Source organism: Lasioglossum baleicum, unplaced genomic scaffold (genome assembly GCF_051020765.1).
Source record: "Lasioglossum baleicum unplaced genomic scaffold, iyLasBale1 scaffold0021, whole genome shotgun sequence".
In the NCBI taxonomy this organism is placed as follows: domain Eukaryota; kingdom Metazoa; phylum Arthropoda; class Insecta; order Hymenoptera; family Halictidae; genus Lasioglossum; species Lasioglossum baleicum.
The window spans coordinates 4,316,449-4,342,450 of NW_027469081.1; the positions used below are offsets into that span (position 1 = coordinate 4,316,449).

The window sequence follows — 26,002 nt, forward strand, 5'->3', positions numbered from 1 at the left end:
GACCTGTGCCGCTGGCCGCGGGTAAAAGTGCTTTTACCAATTTCCTGGTCGGGTCATACGAGGCCCAGTTCGCAAAAGCCTCGACTATTTGCAGGATGGATGCGCAATCAGCGTATGCCGCGTGTGCGCATAGGCGAGCATCCACCGACCAATTGCATTATGGTATGACGCTGCTGGTCGAACTTCCCTGCCAGTTCGAAAATTGTCTAATTCGCGAGCGTGACCGCTCGTTAATTGCGAGACGATAATCAAGTTTGAAGGCGGTTCGATGGTGGGGGAAGGTTGAACCAGGGGGTCAAACGGGGGCTGCAACGGCCTTCCCGTTAATTTTCTCGGGGGATTGGCTGCAGTTTTCCGCGAGTTCTTACTTGCATAAACTGGGAGTGCGAACAGATCTGCATTTAGCAAATTTTTCTTTCCTTTATTTAAGCTTTTCAGATCCTTAAATGCTACAAGGTGAGATATGATTCAAATGGGTCCCATGGAAATCAGCGACACAAATTTCACCGACTCCAGATTTGAACGACAATAACTTTGGCCGACAACGCCTTTAACCGAAAACGAATTTGATCCACACGACTTGAGACGGCCACAGTATGACGATACTGTATGATAATGCATACTGTGGTCGTCTCAAGTCATTGTGAATCAAATTCGTTGTCGGTCAAATCTGGAGCCGGTGAAATGTTGTCGGGGAAATTTGTGTCGGTGATTTCCATGGGCCCCGATTCAAATAGATAACTTGCAGTCTTTGAGATAGGAATGGATATAAATGCAAGCACATTAGGTTCCGCTATAAACATGTCCATATTTAGGGGTAGTTGGTAGCAAATTTTACATAGAGATTCCACGAGTTTGCGCCTTTGTCCGTCGTACAGCAGTTCGCACTGCCAGGGATTTTAGCAAATTGTGACGCGCTGACAACGAGATTTCTCGTAACCAGCGCTCCGCCATTTTGTTCACACGAACGGTAGGCATTTTCAGAACTTTTTTCGTATTCATCCAGAAATGTCGAGCGCGAGTTCACGCACATTAAAAAACGAAAGGGACAGAAAGAGAGAGGATGACCACGCAAATGGAAATGAAGTCTGCGTGCGAAAATGTTCTAAACTCGGCTCGCGAACCCTCTTTCCTTAACGAACCTTTCCAGCGAGCGGCGAGCGAATTCTCATTCTCGGACGCGGTCCATTTTTCTTTGTTCGGTTGGCAAGAAACTCGCGTAAAACTCGGATTACGAGAAGTCAGCAACGCACCGAGCCCTCACATAAATTAAAACGAATAATGGTGTGTCTTTAGCACGGTGCTGCCGGTCTACCGTTTGAAACAGGAATGGCCGAGCGTCTTTACACGCGTACAGCCGGAAATAATAGTTCGGTCGGCGAAATTATGTTGATAAACGAGCCACGCAATCTTTCTTGCATTTGCGACGGCTTCAAGTAGCGTCGTTCAATTATTTAGCCCGGTAACTCTTTCGGAAAATGTTGGAAATAGCACGTGATCATTCATCATTGTCCGAAATTACTTCTTAATTGTTTTCCTAATATAAACTGCAGCTATTCCTTTCCGCCGCGTGAACGCGTAAAATCGGTAATCAGTTAATTATGCCACTGCAGATTTACATTGCTTTCGTTCAACAAAGTCAAATAATTTCTGTATTTATTAACATTCCGCGTATAATATACAGGACATAGTTTCAGTAATTCCATTAACCATTTCTCATTACGCGAACACGTACGAACAAACGAATCCGACTGTTTTCCGGAAAGTAACAATGAATTTAATTATAACTTAAACGAATTCCCCCATTTTAATTCTCTCGCGAGCGCAATCGAGATATTTCCCATCGCGATTTCATTAATTCGCGTTATCAACTCGACTTTAAACCGTAATGAAACTATTATTGCCCCGTCATTAATTTTTTTTACAGAGTAGAGATCCCTCAGCACTTGGTAATCGAAAATTCTATGCGCTATTCGGCCATTACTATATATACATATAATACATTATCGAACGAGCTCTGTGTAATTCCGTTGGTGCATTACGCCGTACCGGGAAAAATTGAAAATCGACTGCGGAGATTGCATACTGATAGTTTTAACGAGGATATCGGATATAAAACGAGGGAAAGCCTCGAATGATCCTGTATAATAGTTTAAAGGGCAATACTACTTTCCCCCGATAATTCTTCGTTCGCCGTGTTTATCCAATCCATCGATAAACGTATTAACAAACCGGTCGCGCTCTGATATTTGATGGCGAACAGATAACTTCGTTAATTAGCGACGGATCTCGCTATTATCTCGCAGAGACCTCTAAACAGCGTGGCAGCATTGTTCCCTGTGCCACGGCAAAACATTATTAAATCATCGCGCCCTGCCTTGTAATTGATCATTACATGCTCGTGACGCGTGTACGAACCGATACGCTCCCGAAACGTATTTACTCGGACCGTGTTTCCCGGCCGACAACGACGACGATTAATTCGACTGGAAAATCGACCGACCTCGATCGACTTTGATCACTTTTCTTCGACGCCAACCGAGCGGCATTTTCGATAACGTCGTTTAGTCGAGAGCTGCGTACGGACGCCACTGCGGATTGTTGGTTATTTTTCTTGAATTTAATGAAGGTCTGCTCTCTCTCTCTCTCTCTCTTCTATGTAGTATATACAAAAATTATCTTTTCTTCCTCTGTTCTTTCACGCCCGAATTTCAATACACGCGGGATGGGTCCGCGTACCTGTGGCAAATAGTTTTTGCGTTATGAGGACGACCGATAAGGTCAATACGCGGCGAATTCTTCGTCTACGAGACTCGATCACAGATTGATTGATTAATGTGTGCGATTAAAAAATGTAATCCATTGAAAAATAGACGATTGATTCAATAGATTGATGAAGTTAATCGTCAATCGTTGATTAAAAAAAAGGAATCATCGAAAAATCGGAGACTGATTTAATCGATTGTTGAAGTTAATCGCCGCACGGTTTATCCATAAATTGTAATATGGAGAGAGAGACAGAGAATACAGATGGAGAATTGAGAGAAATATATCTCAACAAAAACTCAGTTTACATTTTTCTTAATATGCATATGGTTTTGATTTCGTAATTAATCAATAGACTGCGGATTTTATGCATTTATAACAAAATGCAATTTTAAAAAAGATTAGACACGAAGAGAATTTGGAAACACCAATGTATAACTTTCAAGCCACAGCGACTATTAAAGAAGAAAAGAACTTTTTCGTTGGCCTGTGTTTTTTAAAATTGATGCAGAACATTTTTATTTTGCATAAAGATCCGCAGTCTATTAACCAATTATCCGATTGACGATTACAATTGAAAAGAATGTAATCGTTAACCGCAATTAACGACTAAAGTACGAGTTTAATTGTTAATTGCGATTAACGATTGAAGTAGAAATTTATTCGTCAATCGTTGATTAAATTTTATAATAAATTTTATAAATGCCCTAACCCAATACGGATCTCTATGCGAAATAAAAATTGTCTGCGGAACGTTGGACGTCGACAATTTCGAAAAATCCATGTTCCTAAACTCTTTCTGAAACAATTGGCTACTTTGGATTATTTTATAAAAATACCAAGAACATATTTAATTACATTTTTAGATGCTTTTACCACAATACATATATGTATGTATGTTCCAACGAATAAATGTAAATTTCCTATGAACGCATCTTTACGCAATAATTTGTAAATTAAAAATCTAGTTCGTTGGGATCAATGATGACATTTGTCACAGAAAATTAATTACGCGGATATTTGATATTATTCGAATGAACACGCACGCACCGAGTGTCCGGTTACCGATGGAAGCCATATTGGATGTTTGCGTGGAAATAATGCTTTAAGCCGAAAGCGATTTGTTTCAAATGAAAATGAATTCGAGATTAACAGAATTTTTTAGGAGTGCAAATTTTGAACGTTTTTTTTTAAAGGAATTCTATTATAAGAAACCATCATGTGAATATTTTGATATAATTGCAATATACGAAATCAGCGTTTTACAGGTCCGCAGTTACGCCAAGAGTCGATCTCGAATTCAAGAGCAGTGTTCTATTTAATTACCCGGCATTTATTTGCACGGGGATCACGTGTTAATTGAAACGTCTCTGCATCGTTGATGACCTTCAATCAATCATTCGTTGACTCTGTATTCCGATAGTGCGAGCATTACCATTAATGGTAATTTGCAGTTTAAATGAGGCTGAGAAGGTACATCGTTGAACAAACAACTTTGTACGCGCGGTTCCCACCTGGGAATTTGTTTGCGCCGAAACTCAATTTCGAAAAACTAAATTGAAGCGAAAATCGGTTGCACGTTGATCACTAACACCAATCTACGCAGACTTTTCCGAAAAATTTGTAACACATATTAAACATTCTATAATAATGTTCAAAATTCGTGACCTGGAAATCCATAAATCTATTCGTGTCGAATTAATTGGCAATTATAAACTGCAGTTCGTCGAAAAATAACAAATCAAGGTATCCAATCATACTTCAATAAAAATATGCCTTTTCAGATACAACAGCGTTAAACAATTTCGTGCACGCCAGCAGATCAAAATTTTTGAAATGATTTCCATAAGGCTGCAAAATAATCCCTATAGAAAATCATTTACGAAATTATATAAAAAAATTTTTCTTGTATCTGAAGACGTAAGGTATACGTCAAAAAAATGACGGACTCGATAGATGTTTTTTCATACTTTATCAGTAGGGTTGCTAGATCTTCTATACTTGATATATGTATAGAGTCTTTTATATTTGAACTTGATCTCCTGTATCATATTTGAATAGCATATAATTTTTAAAAAATTTGTTTGAATAAAAAAGTTTAAAATGTGCTGTGTATCTCTTTTACTTGAACTCCTTATATTTTGAGCCTATCTGATATACATATACATAATTGCAGTTTTCACTACTTCTTCTATGCTTTACAGACGCAATTCTTCAAAGATTTCTTGAAAATGATCTAAAAGAAGATCGAAACGTTGAAATAGAGATTTTGTGAAAATTTGCAAATAGTGTTTATTTTTAATAGTTGATCGAACCAGAGCGCCGAAATCACTAAACATATCGTTTTTTAACAACAATATACGATCGACATAAGGAAACAGTTACTTCTTCTATATTTGGATAAAACATTTCTGGCAACCCTATTTATCAGTCCCATGGAAATTATGAAGATTTTCGACCGAGAAAATGTAATGTCCCCTTAAGTGACCGCCATTACCCCACTCTCCGCAGGTATTTACGGGAGGGGAAGCGACGTAGCATGCGCATCGACAAAATACCGTGATTGGTGGGCGGCCACAAAGAAAGGTAGACGAGTTTATCTGCACTCTTGGGTCCATTCATCCGCTTTAGCCTCCACTTCAGACAATGGCAATGACTGTGGTAAATGTTCTCTGATCCGCGGACCGAATGCACGTAACCATTGTACAACCCCCGTCATCCCCGGACGCCCCTCACGGCCGCTTATCTGTAGGTTCCCGATGCCGACGGGATGTCGTCCTGTCGAGGAATCCATCATCTGGCAAGCCAGCTCATCTAGTCGAGTAAATTGACTACGTGCACGAAATATCCTATCTGGCTGTTACCGAACGGCCGCGTGGTAAAGGACGAACGTTCCCGGCACGAAAACCGGGAAGATTAACGCATTTGAGGAACGAAATGAGCGGAAACGATGGTTTCCCATCGGTTTCCGAGGCGACGATACCGTCCGCAGTGTCTGTGCTGTGCGGCACAGTGACACCGCCGGTCACAGAATAACGAGACAGAAAGTTAAATTGCATCGAGAATGCTTTCGCGGACAAATTGAAAACTTGCCGGTGTGCCCGCCGACGAGAATTTGCCGGAATCAGTCTCCTCGGATTAATCGGATGTTGCTCTTCGGAACGGATGCCCCCCTCCCCTCCGGACCGCCCTCGGATATCGAACTAAACAAACCGAGCCCGCCCGAGACTTTAATAATTCACTATCGATCCTCTCCGCGCCCTTGTCTCCCACGGATCCTTTTTTTATCTGACACTAGGCTCACTGACTATTTGACATGTTACAGAAGAACGCGTCTATCCAAATTTTTAGCCATTTTTAAAGTTTATTTTATGATATATACTCGGGGAAATAAGTTTGTCGATAATCGTACGTGTTAAAAATATTAGAAAACGTCGTTTTGACACCGGACAGTTATTCAAATTTGGATGCAGTTATTGAAATGGATTCCGCTGTTTAATTGAATAGTTGAGAATATATAAGAGATATTGTACTATACGATTTGAACTTCTTTGGGAAGCTAGAGCAATTAGTTTTTACTACAGGTTGTGAAAAGAAATTTTTTCAAAAACTGCAATTGATCGGAATTGTTGAAAAAATAAGGTTTGTCGATCTGTATCAATTAAACATATTCTGGAAATTTCGTCAAAATCGGTCGACGTTGCAATGAGCTACAAACGTTTAGAGATGGTAAAAATTGCAGATTTTCACGATTCTCGGCCTCTAACTGCAATAAATCTAAGGATTCTTACATCTTTCAACGCCTGTCGTATTTTCTCGCACCAAACGATTTCGATGAAACTTTCACAGTGCATATAATTTACACAGGTCTACGAAACGTAAAAGAGTTGTTAAATACAACTTTTAGTATTTTTTCTACAATTCCGAACAATTGCATTTTTTGAAACAATTTCTTTTCACATCCTGCTGTAAACTTATTGCTCTAGCTTCCCAAAAAAGTTCAGATCGTATAGTACAATATTAAAATAGTTATCGTCTTTTTTACAACGTCCTTAAACTTTTGTCCACTACTGTATGTGTTATTGCGGAATATCTAATACATCAAATGCAATAAATCAGTCATTGAACAATACAATTTCTACGTAATGATACTGTTTGTCATTATATCTTATAATTATACTAGGTGCCTCTTTCTTTTGCACAGTGGTGTATATTATGAAGTAAAAATGGTACTTACTAATTTTTGTAACAATAAATTTTAATAACAAGATTGAATTTCTTTATTGCCTTTAATGTCTCACTCCAGCCGGTAAAGTCAGCGGATTATTATAATTGTCGAACACGCTGGTTCACGTGAATGACAAGATTTCGATGAAGATTCATAGTTGTCGCAGAATCGTGATTCAAAGTTCCATCTGTTATCGCGACAACGGGCAAGAACGCCTTAAGCATCCTAAAACGATGTTATGTTAACAATAACGTTCTAAAAGTCCTGGCAACACCGTCTACCGAACCGATTATATATAATCGTTTTATTCAACGGCAGTCAACACAATAGATCCTCCCCGAGGCAGGCTGATGTTCCGGAAAGTTTGATGAAAATTCAGCCGGGCGGAGAGGGCCAACAATGGTCGTCAACGCGTATTATGCTGGACTTATAGCGTGTGTAGTTCGTTGTGTTCTTAGTTGCCGACGATAATAATGTAGTCACGGCTAGAGGAAACTTTAAACCTCGTTCAACGACGGTAAATAGAATGCATCCTACTAGCGGTACGCTTGTTTGACGAGTCGGAAATTAGTCCCCCTGGTGTAACGTGAAATCTCGCGAAAACAGGGTTACCGGGATGAAACTGAGTGGCAGAAATGCCACCTGGCTGAATAATCGCGTTCTGATCTGAACTATTGCCTGTTAATTCCGCGGAATCTTGTCTCTGGCATCCTCCTGTTATTCTAGCATCTATTCTCAACCTCGGATCATATTCAATAGATTGCTAGATAGCTTAGAGGAAACTTCAAACCTCGTTCAACGACGGTAAATAGAATGCATCCTACTTGCGGTACGCTTGTTTGACGAGTCGGAAATTAGTCCCCCTGGTGTAACGTGAAATCTCGCGAAAACAGGGTTACCGGGATGAAACTGAGTGGCAGAAATGCCACCTGGCTGAATAATCGCGTTCTGATCTGAACTATTGCCTGTTAATTCCGCGGAATCTTGTCTCTGGCATCCTCCTGTTATTCTAGCATCTATTCTCAACCTCGGATCATATTCAATAGATTGCTAGATAGCTTAGAGGTAACTTTAAACCTCGTTCAACGACGGTAAATAGAATGCATCCTACTTGCGGTACGCTTGTTTGACGAGTCGGAAATTAGTCCCCCTGGTGCAACGTGAAATCTCGCGAAAACAGGGTTACCGGGATGAAACTGAGTGGCAGAAATGCCACCTGGCTGAATAATCGCGTTCTGATCTGAACTATTGCCTGTTAATTCCGCGGAATCTTGTCTCTGGCATCCTCCTGTTATTCTAGCATCTATTCTCAACCTCGGATCATATTCAATAGATTGCTAGATAGCTTAGAGGAAACTTTAAACCTCGTTCAACGACGGTAAATAGAATGCATCCTACTTGCGGTACGCTTGTTTGACGAGTCGGAAATTAGTCCCCCTGGTGTAACGTGAAATCTCGCGAAAACAGGGTTACCGGGATGAAACTGAGTGGCAGAAATGCCACCTGGCTGAATAATCGCGTTCTGATCTGAACTATTGCCTGTTAATTCCGCGGAATCTTGTCTCTGGCATCCTCCTGTTATTCTATCATCTATTCTCAACCTCGGATCATATTCAATAGATTTTCGGAAAATTAATCCGAACTCGAAAGCTGCTGCTAACAAGTTTCATTAGGAATATCTTGCATCATTCCCGCAGGATTTCCCGGCATAAAAGAATATTTGTGCAGCCTTTTCAGCTAACGACTACCTGTGTGCCAAATTTCATGTTTCTATGCCTTCTGTATTTCGAGATCTTTTACCACGCTTATATTAACTTGCCGTGTTGTTGCTGTATGCGTCAAATCTTGTAATCGAATTTTAAACCTCTTCCCATAGTGCAATCTAGCTGGAATTTTGTATACTACATGTTTTTGTAGAAAACAAAATATATAAAAAAAATTTTTTAAAACCACGCTTATACACGGTCATCCGTTTTTAAACGGCCAAACGTTAACCAGCTGTAGAAGACCCCAAATGGAACAACTTTTACCCCTATCACTTTTTCTGTTTCTGCCTTGATTTCCAGATAATTGCAAAAAACCATCATTTTTTGAGTTTACATAAAATTAAATATCTCAGGACTCCAATGATGAATCTTGATGGTTTTTCCTTTGTTTAGTTTAAAATAAGTAGGGGCATCTTTTTTATTAAATACATTTTTTTGTATGACCTTCGGATCATGGTTTTTTTGGCGTGGGGCACACCGCCACTTTCCAACTTATTTCTTTCAGGCTCCACGGTGTGCCCCACGCCAAAAAAACCACGATCCGAAGGTCATACAAAAAAGTTTATTTAATAAAAAAGATGCCCCTACTTATTTTAAACTAAACAAAGGAAAAACCATCAAGATTCATCATTGGAGTCCTGAGATATTTAATTTTATGTAAACTCAAAAAATGATGTTTTGTTTGCAAGTATCTGGAAATCAAGGCAGAAACAAAAAAAGTGATAGGGGTAAAAGTTGTTCCATTTGGGGTCCTCTACAGCTGGTTAACGTTTGGCCGTTTAAAAACGCATGACCCTGTATTAAAATGCACTAAAAAGGAGAAAATAATTATTTCCTGGTTCTCCATAAAATACCGAATCCAGTTAAACAAGTAATATTTTTCCCCAAAATTTTAAGCAATCCAGCTACAGATCAATTTTTTATTTACTTGTACGACAGTTTCTGGATCAGGACGACTAGGAGAACGTACCTAGTGAATGCAGAACAAGAAATATCATCATACGAATTATTGTTCGAAATTCGACATAGTACATTTTCGTGAACGAGTTTCGCTCAGGAATTTTCATCGGACGCGAAGTTTCGGGACAGAAAAATTCGTGGGAAGTCTTCTGTGGTTACGAGACCAGATTTCTGGGCTGTCAAACTCGATGACGAGGCAGGGAAATTATCGTTACATATTGGATGCAGGAGGCTGCACGTCGGCGCGCGTGTAACCCAGTTCTAAGTGTGCATGTTTCCGCGCGTGGCCGCGACATAGGAAGAAAACGGGGTCGAGGGTGATTTCGAGCATATAGGTGGTTTCGTTAAATGAATATTAATGCGTCGAGCCGCCCTTTCACCTTCCTTCGGGGTTTTATTCGACCGCCACCGCCGCCCGGGAAACCCAACATCTTTTGTTTGCCGGTGGTGGGTGGTTGCCGGCGCTGGAGAGCACGGACATGCAAATCGAAGGGAAGGATTCGCGTGTTTAGCAAATACCGCGATGATTGCGTGTATCGGCTGTTCATGAATTATGCATCCTGGAGACACGCGGATTTGCCTCTGTCCCCGCTCTCGTTAATAACCGTTCGGTACAATTAATAAGTCCGTTCTCGCGCCGTCCAGCTGTTTCGTGGCGGAGCAATTCGTTATATATTTTTCATGCCAGACCTTATTTATGAGTTAACAGCGGATCTTCATGCGTAATTTAAAACGGTAAAACATTAGATGAATTTAAAAATACTGTTACATTACTTTCGACCTATTAGTAAACATATTAAGACAGAAAATAATAAATTTCTATTTCATTTCAGTATGTTGCAATTGCTGGCACAATTTTATTTCGCATAAAGACTTGCTCGATCTTACGAATCTCTTTAATTCGTTTAAATGTTAAACCAACGAAAAAAACTTTTTAAAAACCACACTTACATTAAACTGCACTAAGAAGGAGCAAATAACTTTTTTCCCGATTCTCCATAAAATACTGACTCCAGTTAAATGGTTAATAATGTTTTTCCCCAAAATTTTAAGCAGTCTTTATAAATCTTTATAAATTAAGCGGTCTGTCAACCGAACACTTGTACGCGACCAGTGTGGCCAGGATTGCAAGGGTGCAGGATAATGCAAACGGTGCGATTTTTCAGTAGTCAGAAGCGATAAATTTTAACCGGAAAACTGTTGGATAAATACTTTTATACAAAAACAATTCTCCGCTTTCACATTTTACAAGACAAGAAACGAAGGAATAAGTAACGAGATTCCGAATTTCTCGCATATTTCGAGACATTCCCACATTTCGAACGAGAATCATATGCAGGAAAATTTCGTCGCAGTTTCCACGTTGTTCCATCATCCCCTCGGCCCCAGAAATTGTGTCCCCAGGCAAGATTCGGGAGGTAAGGAGTCGTCGGTTCGCGTTCGATCAACGAGTCAAAGCAATTTCCAGTCTATAAAACGTCACGGGGGCATGAATGCCGGCGGATCTTGCTTATAAAACTCTTATCTGTCAGGAACACCGGCGGTCACAGCGGGGGTTCAACTAGGAAAGTCGGAGGGTCTAGGTACGATGACAAGGCTGGCGTGCAATAGAACCAAGTCGGCCCATTGTCGAAAGACAAAAGGTTTCCAACGTAAGTCATAACTCTCGTCGCGCTGGTGCTCGACCAACTTTCGGCCCCGGGAACGAGTCGTTCTGTCTCCCGGCTGGCATCATTTTTATTCGAGCCTCACTTTTGCCGGCGTTGACAGAATTACGAGAAGAGCGCGGGGGCGCGCGCACCACGCGCCACTTTCAAAGGGGATTTACCGTGTTCAATATGCTTGCCGATCGAAATACGAGCGAATCCGCCATTTCGGTGTAGCTGCCGATATTTTCTTTCGCTCAGCTGGCCCTGCGAATTTCGATCGTTGCTTTTTCCACGTTTTTTTCGGAAAATTTCATCCTCGTACGAATTTGCAAGGTTTAATCGTGCTGGCAATTCGGATTTCCCCTTTGGGCTCGATTTCAGTTTGCATATATTTTTTTCTGCGTGCTCTATGAAAATGTTGTGTCTTCTCATAAAAATAGTTCTATAATCTCAACGATTGTAGAAGTTCTAGTGTTCTTCGTGATCTATTTCATTCAAGCAAAATTATGAATAAACGGCAATGAAGTAATTGAACCACAGAATATATTAGAGCGTTGAACGAGACACGAAAGGGAGAATTTTCATTTAAGAAGACAACGAGGATTCCACGTTTTTTCGGCAAATTTCATCCTCGTACGAATTTGCAAGGTGTAATCGTGCTGGCAATTCGGATTTCCCCTTTGGGCTCGATTTCAGTTTGCATCTATTTTTTTTCTGCGTGCTCTATGAAAATGTTGTGCCTTCTCATAAAAATAGTTTTATAATCTCAACGATTGTAGAAGTTCTAGTGTTCTTCGTGATCTATTTCATTCAAGCAAAATTATGAATAAACGGCAATGTCATGAAGTAATTGAACCACACAATATATTAGAGCGTTGAACGCGACACGAAAGGGAGAATTTTCATTTAAGGAGACAACGAGGATTTCAAGTTTTTTCGGAAAATTTCATCTTCGTACGAATTTGCAAGGTTTAATCGTGCTGGCAATTCGGATTTCCCCTTTGGGCTCGATTTCAGTTTGCATCTATTTTTTTCTGCGTGCTCTATGAAAATGTTGTGCCTTCTCATAAAAATAGTTTTATAATCTCAACGATTGTAGAAGTTCTAGTGTTCTTCGTGATCTATTTCATTCAAACAAAATTATGAATAAACGGCAATGAAGTAATTGAACCACAGAATATATTAGAGCGTCGAACGCGACACGAAAGGGAGAATTTTCATTTAAGGAGACAACGAGGATTCCACGTTTTTTCGGAAAATTTCATCCTTGTACGAATTTGCAAGGTGTAATCGTGCTGGCAATTCGGATTTCCCCTTTGGGCTCGATTTCAGTTTGCATCTATTTTTTTCTGCGTGCTCTATGAAAATGTTGTGTCTTCTCATAAAAATAGTTCTATAATCTCAACGATTGTAGAAGTTCTAGTGTTCTTCGTGATCTATTTCATTCAAGCAAAATTATGAATAAACGGCAATGAAGTAATTGAACCACAGAATATATTAGAGCGTTGAACGCGACACGAAAGGGAGAATTTTCATTTAAGGAGACAACGAGGATTCCACGTTTTTTCGGAAAATTTCATCCTCGTACGAATTTGCAAGGTTTAATCGTGCTGGCAATTCGGATTTCCCCTTTGGGCTCGATTTCAGTTTGCATCTATTTTTTTCTGCGTGCTCTATGAAAATGTTGTTCCTTCTCATAAAAATAGTTCTATAATCTCAACGATTGTAGAAGTTCTAGGGTTCTTCGTGATCTATTTCATTCAAACAAAATTATGAATAAACGGCAATGTGATGAAGTAATTGAACCACAGAATATATTAGAGCGTTGAACGCGACACGAAAGGGAGAATTTTCATTTAAGGAGACAACGAGGATTTCAAGTTTTTTCGGAAAATTTCATCTTCGTACGAATTTGCAAGGTTTAATCGTGCTGGCAATTCGGATTTCCCCTTTGGGCTCGATTTCAGTTTGCATCTATTTTTTTCTGCGTGCTCTATGAAAATGTTGTGCCTTCTCATAAAAATAGTTTTATAATCTCAACGATTGTAGAAGTTCTAGTGTTCTTCGTGATCTATTTCATTCAAACAAAATTATGAATAAACGGCAATGAAGTAATTGAACCACAGAATATATTAGAGCGTCGAACGCGACACGAAAGGGAGAATTTTCATTTAAGGAGACAACGAGGATTCCACGTTTTTTCGGAAAATTTCATCCTTGTACGAATTTGCAAGGTGTAATCGTGCTGGCAATTCGGATTTCCCCTTTGGGCTCGATTTCAGTTTGCATCTATTTTTTTCTGCGTGCTCTATGAAAATGTTGTGTCTTCTCATAAAAATAGTTCTATAATCTCAACGATTGTAGAAGTTCTAGTGTTCTTCGTGATCTATTTCATTCAAGCAAAATTATGAATAAACGGCAATGAAGTAATTGAACCACAGAATATATTAGAGCGTTGAACGCGACACGAAAGGGAGAATTTTCATTTAAGGAGACAACGAGGATTCCACGTTTTTTCGGAAAATTTCATCCTCGTACGAATTTGCAAGGTTTAATCGTGCTGGCAATTCGGATTTCCCCTTTGGGCTCGATTTCAGTTTGCATCTATTTTTTTCTGCGTGCTCTATGAAAATGTTGTTCCTTCTCATAAAAATAGTTCTATAATCTCAACGATTGTAGAAGTTCTAGGGTTCTTCGTGATCTATTTCATTCAAACAAAATTATGAATAAACGGCAATGTGATGAAGTAATTGAACCACAGAATATATTAGAGCGTTGAACGCGACACGAAAGGGAGAATTTTCATTTAAGGAGACAACGAGGATTTCAAGTTTTTTCGGAAAATTTCATCTTCGTACGAATTTGCAAGGTTTAATCGTGCTGGCAATTCGGATTTCCCCTTTGGGCTCGATTTCAGTTTGCATCTATTTTCTTCTGCGTGCTCTATGAAAATGTTGTGTCTTCTCATAAAAATAGTTTTATGATCTCAACGATTGTAGAAGTTCTAGGGTTCTTCGTGATCTATTTCATTCAAACAAAATTATGAATAAACGGCAATGTCATGAAGTAATTGAACCACACAATATATTAGAGCGTTGAACGCGACACGAAAGGGAGAATTTTCATTTAAGGAGACAACGAGGATTCCACGTTTTTTCGGCAAATTTCATCCTCGTACGAATTTGCAAGGTTTAATCGTGCTGGCAATTCGGATTTCCCCTTTGGGCTCGATTTCAGTTTGCATCTATTTTTTTCTGCGTGCTCTATGAAAATGTTGTGTCTTCTCATAAAAATAGTTCTATATACTCAACGATTGTAGAAGTTCTAGTGTTCTTCGTGATCTATTTCATTCAAACAAAATTATGAATAAACGGCAATGAAGTAATTGAACCACAGAATATATTAGAGCGTTGAACGCGACACGAAAGGGAGAATTTTCATTTAAGAAGACAACGAGGATTAATGTCTCACGGTGGGAGGAATATCGAAGGCTATTTTCCCAGTGAGACAATACCGTGACGTTCCAAAATTGATTTCCCCGGTGACCAATCGACGGCCATCACGGTCAGCAACGTTTCAATCGACAAAGTCGATTGATTCCGCGCGGACCACTAATTTTGCTGAATTTTCAAGGCGAGCCGAATGGCCGTATTGTTCACATTCGGCGCACAATTCGAGAAGTGGTCTTGGCCGCGGGCCTAATTACCTCGTCGATCCGAGAAACACGCATCCTCCCGATGCATCATGAACTACGGATTGTTTTTGCACGGTGTAATTATAGACCAGGCGACCCGCCGAAACTGCAGCCGCGACGAAATCCTCGATCGATCCGCTACACCGCGATGGCTTCGCTAGACACATCATCGGACACGTATTTGCACACTCGAATAATCCGCCATTTTTCACGAATATCCGAAGCCGGTGCACCACACCTCAGTGGCAGCTGCGAATTTATAAAATGCTACAAATCGTTCGTATCAACGCATTCTTCTTGCAAAATGCGTTGATTGCCTCGTCAATCGTGTAGTCGAATTATGTATATCAATCATTTGTTCATCTCGCAAATTCCTTTCTATTGTATTCGCTTCAGCTAAATTACGATTTTTAAAAGGATTATAAATTTCAACTCAGTTTCAGAGCTGCACTGTGATTTTACACGATTTTTCAGGCACTGAAGGTTCAGTACAGTGCTAATTAATTTTGTGTAGCCCCCGATATTGGCAACGATCGAAAAATCACCTCGTTCGATCTTCTGTCTCGAGTAGAACCTCCACTAATGGAGATTAGAAAAACCTATCTCCGAAATCATTATCTCCCATTTATCTCGCATAGTTCGATCGCCGATCCATTACACTTTCAAGCTCGTCGCCGATATATTTCACGCACGTTCAGTTCGTAAAATGTTCAAAGTAGCTCGTATTTAACAGAACTCCGGAGTTCGTATCTCCCGCGAGGCCACGGGATCGCGAAAATTATCTTCGTGAATATCGGACTTACCAACGAGCGACGCTACTTCCCTCCTCATCTATTAGAACAAAAGGTTTCCAGGTCATCCTCGGTATTTCTCGATTATCGGCTCGGCGAAGACGGATAAAAGCGGAAATGAAATTTTGCGAATGGGCTTTCGCGACCCTTTGATCAATCACGCGTTCGAATCCATTTTCTTATCGCCGCGATCGCTGAAACTGCGGGGGCCCTTTACGTTTTCTGAGGCCTCGTAACGTTGTTGCTGCGACGTAAATCAATTTTAACATCACTTACAGTGACTGTGTCGCGTGTCTCTATAATTTAGTTGTGCTCACAGCGTTTTTATTCATTGCAGAACTGCACGACCTGGTTAAACAGTTAATTAGCGTGCTTATGAAAGTTGAATAAATTTTATGCATTTACAACAAAAATGAGTAGGTGCTATTTAAAACAGTAAAAATATTAGAAGAATTTAGAAATACTGTTCCGCTGTCTAGTAAATTAATGAACCATTTTAGTAATGTAAAAGGTTTAAGTGAATTTCCACACCAGTATAAAATAAATTGAGTGGTTTTCGATGGCAAATTAACAGAAACTCGATCATTTTAATCATTTTAAGTATTCATCCACTTTGAAACATTTTGCACACCAAAGCAAAATGAGATGAGTAATTTGATGAATTAAAGAGAGCTGAATATTTTTGCTTTCGAAACGTTCTCTGACAACCACAGTTTACTGTAAACTATATAATATGTAAACCAGCAGGAAGATGAAACAATGTTTTATATAAAATATTCTTCATATGAAGGGGCACATTTAATGGCGCTATGCACATTTTTCCATAATGGCCCTTTAAGGGTCAGATGAAGGGCAACTTCATTTTTTGAAATGGAAATCCATATTTGTTATTTTATATTCTTATTCTACATTCTACAATTTGTTTAATAAAACCGTGCACGTTATTATTTTTCGATGTAGAATGAGAATATGAAATAAAAAAATATGGGTTTCCATTTGAAACAATGAAGTTGCCCTTCATCTGATCCTTAAAGGGCCATTATGGAAAAATGTGCATAGCGCCATTAAATGTGCCCCTACATATGAAGAATATTTTATATAAAACATTGTTTCATATTCCTGTTGGTTTCCGTAATGCTTCGTACAGACTAGAACATTCCGACGAACTGCGCCGCGAACCGCGCATTTCGACAAACATTTCGACGAACGTTTCGACGAATGGCGATCGGAACGGATTTGTGTTATTTCCAGATTTTCTTGCGAACAACTATGGGAGCTGCAGCGGTGTATACTACACAAAGAAATACAGAAAATGTTGGCACTTTATTTAGATGTAATGTTCAGGTCTCTATGAAGCATCAGATTCGAGATTAAATGACTTGAATTTTTGGATATTTTATGACATTTCGACGAACATTTCGGCGAACATTTCGGCGAACATTTCGACGAACATTTCGACGAACATTGCCACGAACGCCACCACGAACTTCGCCGCGCGCATTTCGGCACGCATTCGCGCGAACGGTGCCATGAACGCCGCCGCGCGCATTTTTGCGCGCACGAACGCGAACGAGCTGGCACTTACAAATCTGTTTGCAGGACAGATAGCATATCCTAAATATTCATAATATAATTTATAAATCTCAAGAAATATACATAAATTTATAAACAAAGACATCGGTGATTTAAATTATATATTGTAGTAAATTTAATTAAATTATAATTTGTCTCAAATTATTAAAGATGCCCTTGCTATGAAAACATTGCATTTTTTTCCCTGATATTTTACGTGAATTCTGAACATTTTCGGTAATCTTGCACACCCCTGCAGAAATCCCGAAAAAATTCACGGGAAACCCGAACACCACCGGAAATCCCGAATATTCTCTGAAAAAACTCAGGATTTTTGGGATCCCGTTCCGACATGATACGAGGCTTCCCATCTCGGTCCCGGCATCGGGATTCGGGAATTCCCGGGTTTTTAGCGGGGTTGCCTCAAACTTTTTCTATAAGAACTCTATTCCTCTCGATATTGAATAAAATGTATGTCTCTTGACAGTAGCAGCATCATCGCGCAGCCCAATGTCGTTCGTCGAAATGTTCGTCGAAATGCGCGGTTCGCAGCAAGGTTCAAGGTGCTGTTCGCGGCGCGGTTCGTCGAAATGTTCTAGTCTGTACGAAGCATAATAATTGACTGTCTCAAGATAAATGGACCGCCCTGCAGATCTTTATAGAATGCTCGCAATGCAAGTGCAGAATATTTTTCCGTGGAGATTTTCATTGTCATCGACGCAGTTCGGAGATCGATAAAAACAATTTTCGATCGAAATGCTTGCGCAGAACCGTTCCGGAAAGTAAAAGGATTATTGCCTGTCCCAGTCGGACGTCTTTCCTACCAGTGGTCGGAAGTGCGCGATTCGGATTGAAATATCGGCAATGATCGCTCAGTAGTCTCGAGACGGATAACGAATGAGACTGAAATTGGATTGGATTATCGATCAGTCCATATTTCAGCGGCTGGTTAAATTGATAATGAAATCGCTGTCGGTTTACCGGGTTTCCCCTCGTGTTTGGCAACGACCACTGTCATCCTGCCGCTTATCGATACCCCTGTAAAATTTCCATCGTGCCTTTTAACACGCTCGTTCGAGCTTCCTCTCGCGTTCCCGAACAGATTTCGTTATCTCCGATTCGAAACTTCGCCCGTCGAGAAGAAACTGAGGCCTCGATACTCGCCTCTCGGGAACTTCTCGAACATCGAATGCAAATCGAAGGGTGTATCGTTAAAAATTTGCCGCGGTTGTTGTCGATGCATGGCATCCTTCCAACCGATTTTTCTTCGAGTATTTCTAGGTAGAATGGTGTAATAACAATGTTAAATATCATTTCTTTCGTTTCAATAATACATTTCACTTTGTTTTGTATACCTATTCATTTTGTTGTTAGGTAAATTGAAACGGAGTCGGATATCTGCAAAATCAATAATTGCCGCATCTCCTTGATGAAACCAATATTCGTTTAAAATAAAATCCTCGTTATTCGAATACCTTACGCATTCACTTTGGTTGCTAACGATGGCAATTAAATATCAGATGATTGTATAAGTTCGTGCCCGATTAAAAATAAAATTCAATGGTTGAATTCTAAAGATAGGTTAAAGATTTGGTTAATGATTGGTTAAATTAATATTGAAAAATGGTTAAATGTTCTACGATTAGAAAAGAATGGTGACTAATATGTATAATCGGTTAATAAGGTTGAATTCTTTAAAATTTAACCATTGAATTATTTTATTTTCAAATCGGCCACGAACTTATGCAATCATCTAAAAATATATATATAAAAGAGAAACTTCTTAAAAACCACGCTTATATTAAAATGCACTAAAATGGAAAAAAATAGTTTTTGTCCTGGTTCTCCCAAAAATTTAATATAAATTTAAATAAAATCATGACACCAGTGACTATAAAAATAAAAGCGTGGTGCGCCCACGAAGATTACGTCAATATAGTTTAGCGCTCCACGCTTTTATTTTTATAGTCGCTGGTGTCATGATTTTATTTAAATTTATATTAAATTTTTGGGAGAACCAGGACAAAAACTATTTTTTTCCTTTTTAGTGTATTTTAATATAAGCGTGGTTTTTAAGAAGTTTCTCTTTTATAAATTTTTTTATTTTCTACTTTTTAGTCTTTGTTAAATGTAACGCAAGATATAGTAATACTGGTATGAAATAGTAAGATATAGAAGCGCAAGATATGTAAATACGCGAGATAGAATGAGGGGATGACTCCGAGAGGCGACGTCTCTTGATGGAGTCAGAAATTGTCCGAAATGGAACGGAACATCACAACCACACCGAGCTCCTTCGGTGCGAAGTGGGTCAATGGAGTGGGGATGAGTCGGAATGGGAACGCGTAGTGGAGTAGGGAGCGCTGGCGCGCGGAGTAGGGATCGCTGAACGCGATCACGTACAACCAAGCGTCGCGCGACGAGGTGTGACGGTTAATATTAAAATTTTCTTTTTCTCCCAGACGTATAGTTTTTTTTTTTAAATTTGTTTTTTAATATTGCATTGTCATCCAGTTCTGAGCTATGTTCAAAGTTTCAAGTCTCTAGCTCGACGGAAAATGGTTCAAAATTCGATTACAAGATTTGACGCATACAATAACGACAACATCGACACGGCAAGCTAATATAAGCGTGGTAATAAGTATCCTACGGTGAGGCTATTCACTAAACAGTCTAAAAAATACTGCGACAATAACCTCTGTGAACAAGTGCGCTTCATTCGAGACACTTTGAATAAAATCCCGTGGAAATTTATCATTTATCCCCGAACTGAATAAACCATGATCTCCGGCTGCACTTATCCGTCGCTTCAATTTTCAATTTACAAAGAAAAGCCATGAGAGAAGTCCTCGGTAATCGATCGATCGATCCCGAACCAGTCGAGACAGCTGCGGAGGGGAGTGGTAGGAGGAAACGTTTGCTATTGACAAATCCGTGAGAGATGTACAGAAACCATGAAGGAATTCGCCGGTGGAATTCCGATCCGGTGAGTTCCTGCGGATAGAATAGAAATCGTATCGAAATCGGATCGCTGCGTTCTCATTCCGTTCCATATCGCTTCCTTCGCTCCTCCCGGAGCAAGCTCCTTTTTTCCGAAAATCGGTCCAAGCGCCTCTCAGCTATCCCGAGAAATCAATTGTATACATTCGCCCGGATCCTTCGCGAAAGAATGCGGAGTCGCGCGAAACGTCCCTATATTCGCTGTTTTGAAAATCGCTTCGCTGGGAATGTTAACCCTTCGAGGACGACGGCGATCGGCATCTTCTTTCTCCATGATGGATGTTCTGTTATGTCAGCAACGTTACTGAAAATTCAGTCTCTGATATTTTCCATAACCATGTACAAGATATGAAAGTGTATTGTGTCCAATCAATGTAAAAATATTCTTAGAGTCAGTATGACGTACCAATGTCGTCCCCGAAGGGTTAAGAGAAGATTTTCACGAGGCTGAGAAAATAATCTTGGAACTTTTGTCCCTTTTCCAATGCAAATATCTCGCACTCTATTTTAATACGGTCGAGGAACGGGTACAAACCAGAGTATTTTTCCTGGGCAAATTAATCCGCGCACTGACAAGGTTGCTTCGTTCCGAACGATCTATGAAATCTTTGCCAGTAATTCACTGTTGGACGAGGAATCAGGCGCCGCTGCCAGTGGCTGTTAATTTATATCCACTGATACACAAAGGCTGGCAATTTAGTTAATTCGCAATCACATAGTTCTCGAGAGACGTGGTCATTTTTCGCGAATAAAATTAGACACGAACAATCCTCATGGAGTAATGTATGTCCAAATAATTATCGCGTCGTCGTAGTATCATTATTTAGTAGTAGATTTGAAAAATATTCAGTGAGGGAATTGTGTAAAATCGTGCGTTGTTGTGCGACAGAAAATAATACGGTGTCGGAGTGCAAGTAGAAATGACCAACATTTGTCAGACACTTACGCGTAACTTCATTTTTCAACTGGGACGCAAATTGAAAAATGTTGCTCGACACACCGTACACATATTTTCTCAGTAAAATCACTATTTTTTAAAATAATTTCGCTCCTCTGTCTCTATCAGCATCCTTTCATCTTTCACGCTCATTCAACTTTCTCGCACAGATCCTCTGAAAGTGCTTTATAGCCAGTTCAACAGAACCATAGGATTTTATAAATGAACTTAAAGAAACTGCAATTTCAAACAGAAATTTATTTACTCTATCCGAGAGCTGCGTAAAAAGTTCCAAAGGAATAAAAAGCTCATTAAAGTGGATCAAACTTTTAACTACCTAGAATTTCATGCTACATGAGCGAGCATCGTTTCGCCAATGAGGAATCGCTAATAAAGCTGGTTGCAGAGCTAGCGTTTAAACAAGGAGCAGCGCGAAATGCTAATCCAATAATACTTGCGCCTCGGGCATTGAAAATCTAATCACTACTCCGCGAATTTGATGAATTTATGACCATCCTGAATTCGTATGGAAAACAGTTTGAAAGACGTTAACGAGATTATGTTCTTTCACATTTATGATACATAATCTTCTGCTACGAATCGAACTTGGAACGCTGATTCAGAACCAGACCTAGCCCAATAGTCTGAAGACCTGGATACACTAGCAAGCTAAGCTAACAATAAGCTAAACTGAGCTAAGCTAAGCCTTGCCATGCTAAGTTTACACATATTCAGTTTTGGGGAAAACGGTTGCGGCATACTACGGCAAACATGTGCATCTTACAATGGCGTAGCTGGACAACAATTTCGATGCAATTTTCGTGGAAGGCAGAGCTCTGAAAAAGTACATAACAAAATCATATTTGCGCTAAATACGTATATTTTAAAACAAGCTTGAACACTGTAGAATATATTTCCACCAAAGGAATGAGGCATTATAAAAACTGCAGTATAGAAAACGAAGCACGCAAGTTTGTTTCACCCCTTGACGTATTTTAACGAGCCACACTCTCGTCGTGACGATTTCGAACAAAGTCCAACAAATACGAATGTTCGCCTTTCTTTTTAACTGAAATAAAATTTCATTCAATATTTAAGCATTAAAATAAATGTGTACCATATGAAAAATATAAATTTTCTTTTCTCTTCATTTTTCGGGACAAAGACGTCTTCATCACTGTGTAGTAACTGTAAAGAAAATTATACGGCAAGGGTTTAATTGTCGAGCACAAACAGCTCGGCACTTTCCTAGCAGATCCACGCCTCGAAACCCACACAACAAGTAAACAATTTAATGATTTCGGCGCCACAGGTTCGATCAAATGTTACTCACTAAGCAATTTTGCAATTTAAATTGTTCTCGACGTTTTGATCCAAATGTGGACCATTCTCAAGAGAAATTTTGCGTCTGTAAAATACTGTAAACTCCTAAGATTCATGAATATTACGCAGCATTACTAAACCAGTAATGTGTTTATGATGCCGTTTCCACATAACAAGTTTGCATTAATTGTTTTTCACCCATGAATTAAACACCTAGTGTTCTCACATACAAGAATAATTGTATGTAATTTTTGGTTCAAATATTCTGAATGTCAATTATTAATTTACCATAGCATCTACATGATATATAAGCACATATGAAGTGGCTATTTGGACCGGGATGATTCATAATTGCCGCTAACTATTGATTTGAGAACTCATCGATCTCTGTGTTCTGATTGGCTATCGATCGATATGCGTGTCGTTCCTTTGTTCTGACGTTTGGTTCTTCCTTAACGGCCTCATGGTTTCAGTTTAACGTCTACCGGCATGGTGTTAATTAGTTTTCTCAGAAGTTCCATCATTGAATTTATATAATTCGTCATAGCAAGTATGTCAAAGTTTTATTGGTATTACCCGGTTTTGTTGAACAATTACTATAGGCTACAGTATCTTACGGACGCAAAATTTCTCTTGAAAATGGTCCACATTTGGATCAAGACGTCGAGAACAATTTAAATTGCAAAATTGCTTAGTGAGTAACATTTGATCGAACCTGTGGCGCCGAAATCATTGAATTGTTCATTTGCACTATCTACGATCGACATAAAGGAATATTCCACACAACAAGGTTCGAACGCATCCCAGATCTAACCCAGACCTAGCTCCAGAAAGCTCGCGCGAAGCTTCTCTCCTATCTATCCCAGCCCAAAACCAAACTTAACCCAGATCTAATCCAGACCCATCCGCACAAACCCGGAGAGCCAGAGTGCCTAAGCATCGCCAGCCTAACCGTAAGCTAAACTTAACCCAGATCCAGCGGAGCATGCAGCTAGCCTGGGAAAAAAGCGTGCGCGCACACAAACATCTCGAAAGCGAGGGAAGCAGGACGGTTGAAACCGTTCGTCAAAACTCGCTCGTTCCTCTTTGAAAGCTTTATTAACCAGTCGAGTCGTCGTCGTCGTCGTGGCGTGGTATGCACGGAACAGAAACTGAAACAGCCTGTACACACGTCGCCGCTTTCCTTTCCGCGTTCTCGCGTGCTTCTGACGGACAAACGGACGACAGAGATAGGCGGAATCGCGCCCCCGGCACTAACGACGCCTCTTCTCCTGACAAACACGCAGCCGACAAAACCCTCTTTCCCTTCGAGCCCTCTATCCTTCGCGCTACCATTCAACGCGGCAGTTCGCCGTCTTCTTCTTTCGCACGGCAAATACTCGCCGGGCGAGCATGTAAACTGGAACAAAAGTTTCGACGCACACCGTCAACGGCCGAGATAGCGCGACGGCTAGGGTTGCGCCACGAGAAAGCTGGACGAGGGGGACAGTTTCTTTAAAGACAAAGCAAGAGCAAAGCGAATGAAAGGTCCGAAGGGTGGCTCTCCCCCTCCTGTCCCTTCCTATCGTCCCTATGTACCTGCCAGACTGTAATTGCAACTTGATGCAGAAGCACGGATGCAATTTTCGCGAGCCGACGCTAACGAAACCCTGAACATTATTAACCAGGACAGAGTTGGGCATCAATCGATTAATATTTTAATGAAGATTGAATTAATATCATACTGATTTAATGATATTTTGAAACAATACTAAATTATATATAAAATATCTATAAATAATATTACTCCCTCATATAATATTAAGTATATTTTCATATTAATTCAATAATAATATTCTAAAACAATACTAAATCCTATATAAAATTTCTATAAATAATATTACCCCCTCAAATAATATTAGATATATAAATTTTCATATTAATTTAATAATAATATTCTAAAACAATACTAAATGATATATGAAATTTCTATAAATAATATTACTCCCTCATACAATATTAAATATATTTTCATATTAATTCAATAATAATATTCTAAAACAATACTAAATCCTATATAAAATTTCTATAAATAATATTACCCCCTCAAATAATATTAGATATATAAATTTTCATATTAATTTAATAATAATATTCTAAAACAATACTAAATGATATATGAAATTTCTATAAATAATATTACTCCCTCATACAATATTAAATATATTTTCATATTAATTCAATAATAACATTCTAAAACAATACTAAATCCTATATAAAATTTCTATAAATAATATTACCCCCCCCCCTCAAATAATATTAGATATATAAATTTTCAAATTAATTTAATAATAATATTCTAAAACAATACTAAATTCCATATAAAATTTCTATAAATAATATTACTAGCTCAAATAATATTAGATATCAATGTGTATGATTAAAAAAGTAATCGTTGAAAAATTAGTGATTTCGAAGAAGTTAATCGTTGATTAAAAGAAGAAATCATCGAAAAATCGGAGACTGATTCAATCGATTGATGAAGTTAATCGCCATACGATCTATCTATAAATCGTAATAAGGAGGGAGATAGAGACAGAGAGCGGAGATGGATAATTGACAGAAATATATCTCAACAAAAACTCAATTTACATTTTTTTTCAGTATTCATACAGTTTTAATTTCGTATTTCATTCCGAAGTTTCAGCAGTTAATCATTAATCAATTATCCGATTGACGATTACAATTGAAAGGAATGTAATCGTTAATCGCAATAACGATCAATAAGTATTTAATCGTTAATCGCAATTAGCGATTAATAAGTATTTAATCGTTAGCCGCAATTTTTTAACGACTAAACTAGGAGATTAATTGTTAATTGCGATTAACGATTGAAGTAGAAATTTATTCGTCAATCGTTGATTACATTTTTGCCCAACTCTGAACCAGGACGCGCTGTCGGCAAAATGTGCGAATGATTCGCGTTTAGGCGATCCCCCGAAAACCTGACAGAAACTCGACATATGAAAATTCAAGAATTCATAACTACCCGTCAGGAAATTATAGTTACGAATATGCTCTTCTTGAAGAATCAGTAAACAAATATCTCGAAAATATTGTAATATTTAGTTACAGTGAACTTTTCCTGTTACCCTGAAGAAATGATAAAATTTTTATGTAGAATTCCAACCAAAGTTTCACTCATGTTCCCAGGAGGTCCCAGAGAATTCTCTTTTCCTCGAAAAATGTCGAGAATTTATGAAACTTGTTGCAACCTTTGTTCACTTCTTGGGAAATTACATGTTTTAAGAAATTTTTCGTATGCATTAAAATGCAC

The 26,002-nt window shown here is 39.1% G+C and overlaps 1 protein-coding gene across 2 annotated transcripts in view; it reads right to left on the reverse strand.

Moving 5' to 3' along the window:
• The window catches only part of Mub (poly(rC)-binding protein mub), a 267,810-nt gene that overhangs the window by 173,020 nt on the left and 68,788 nt on the right, over positions 1-26,002 (reverse strand). The window lies entirely within an intron of this gene.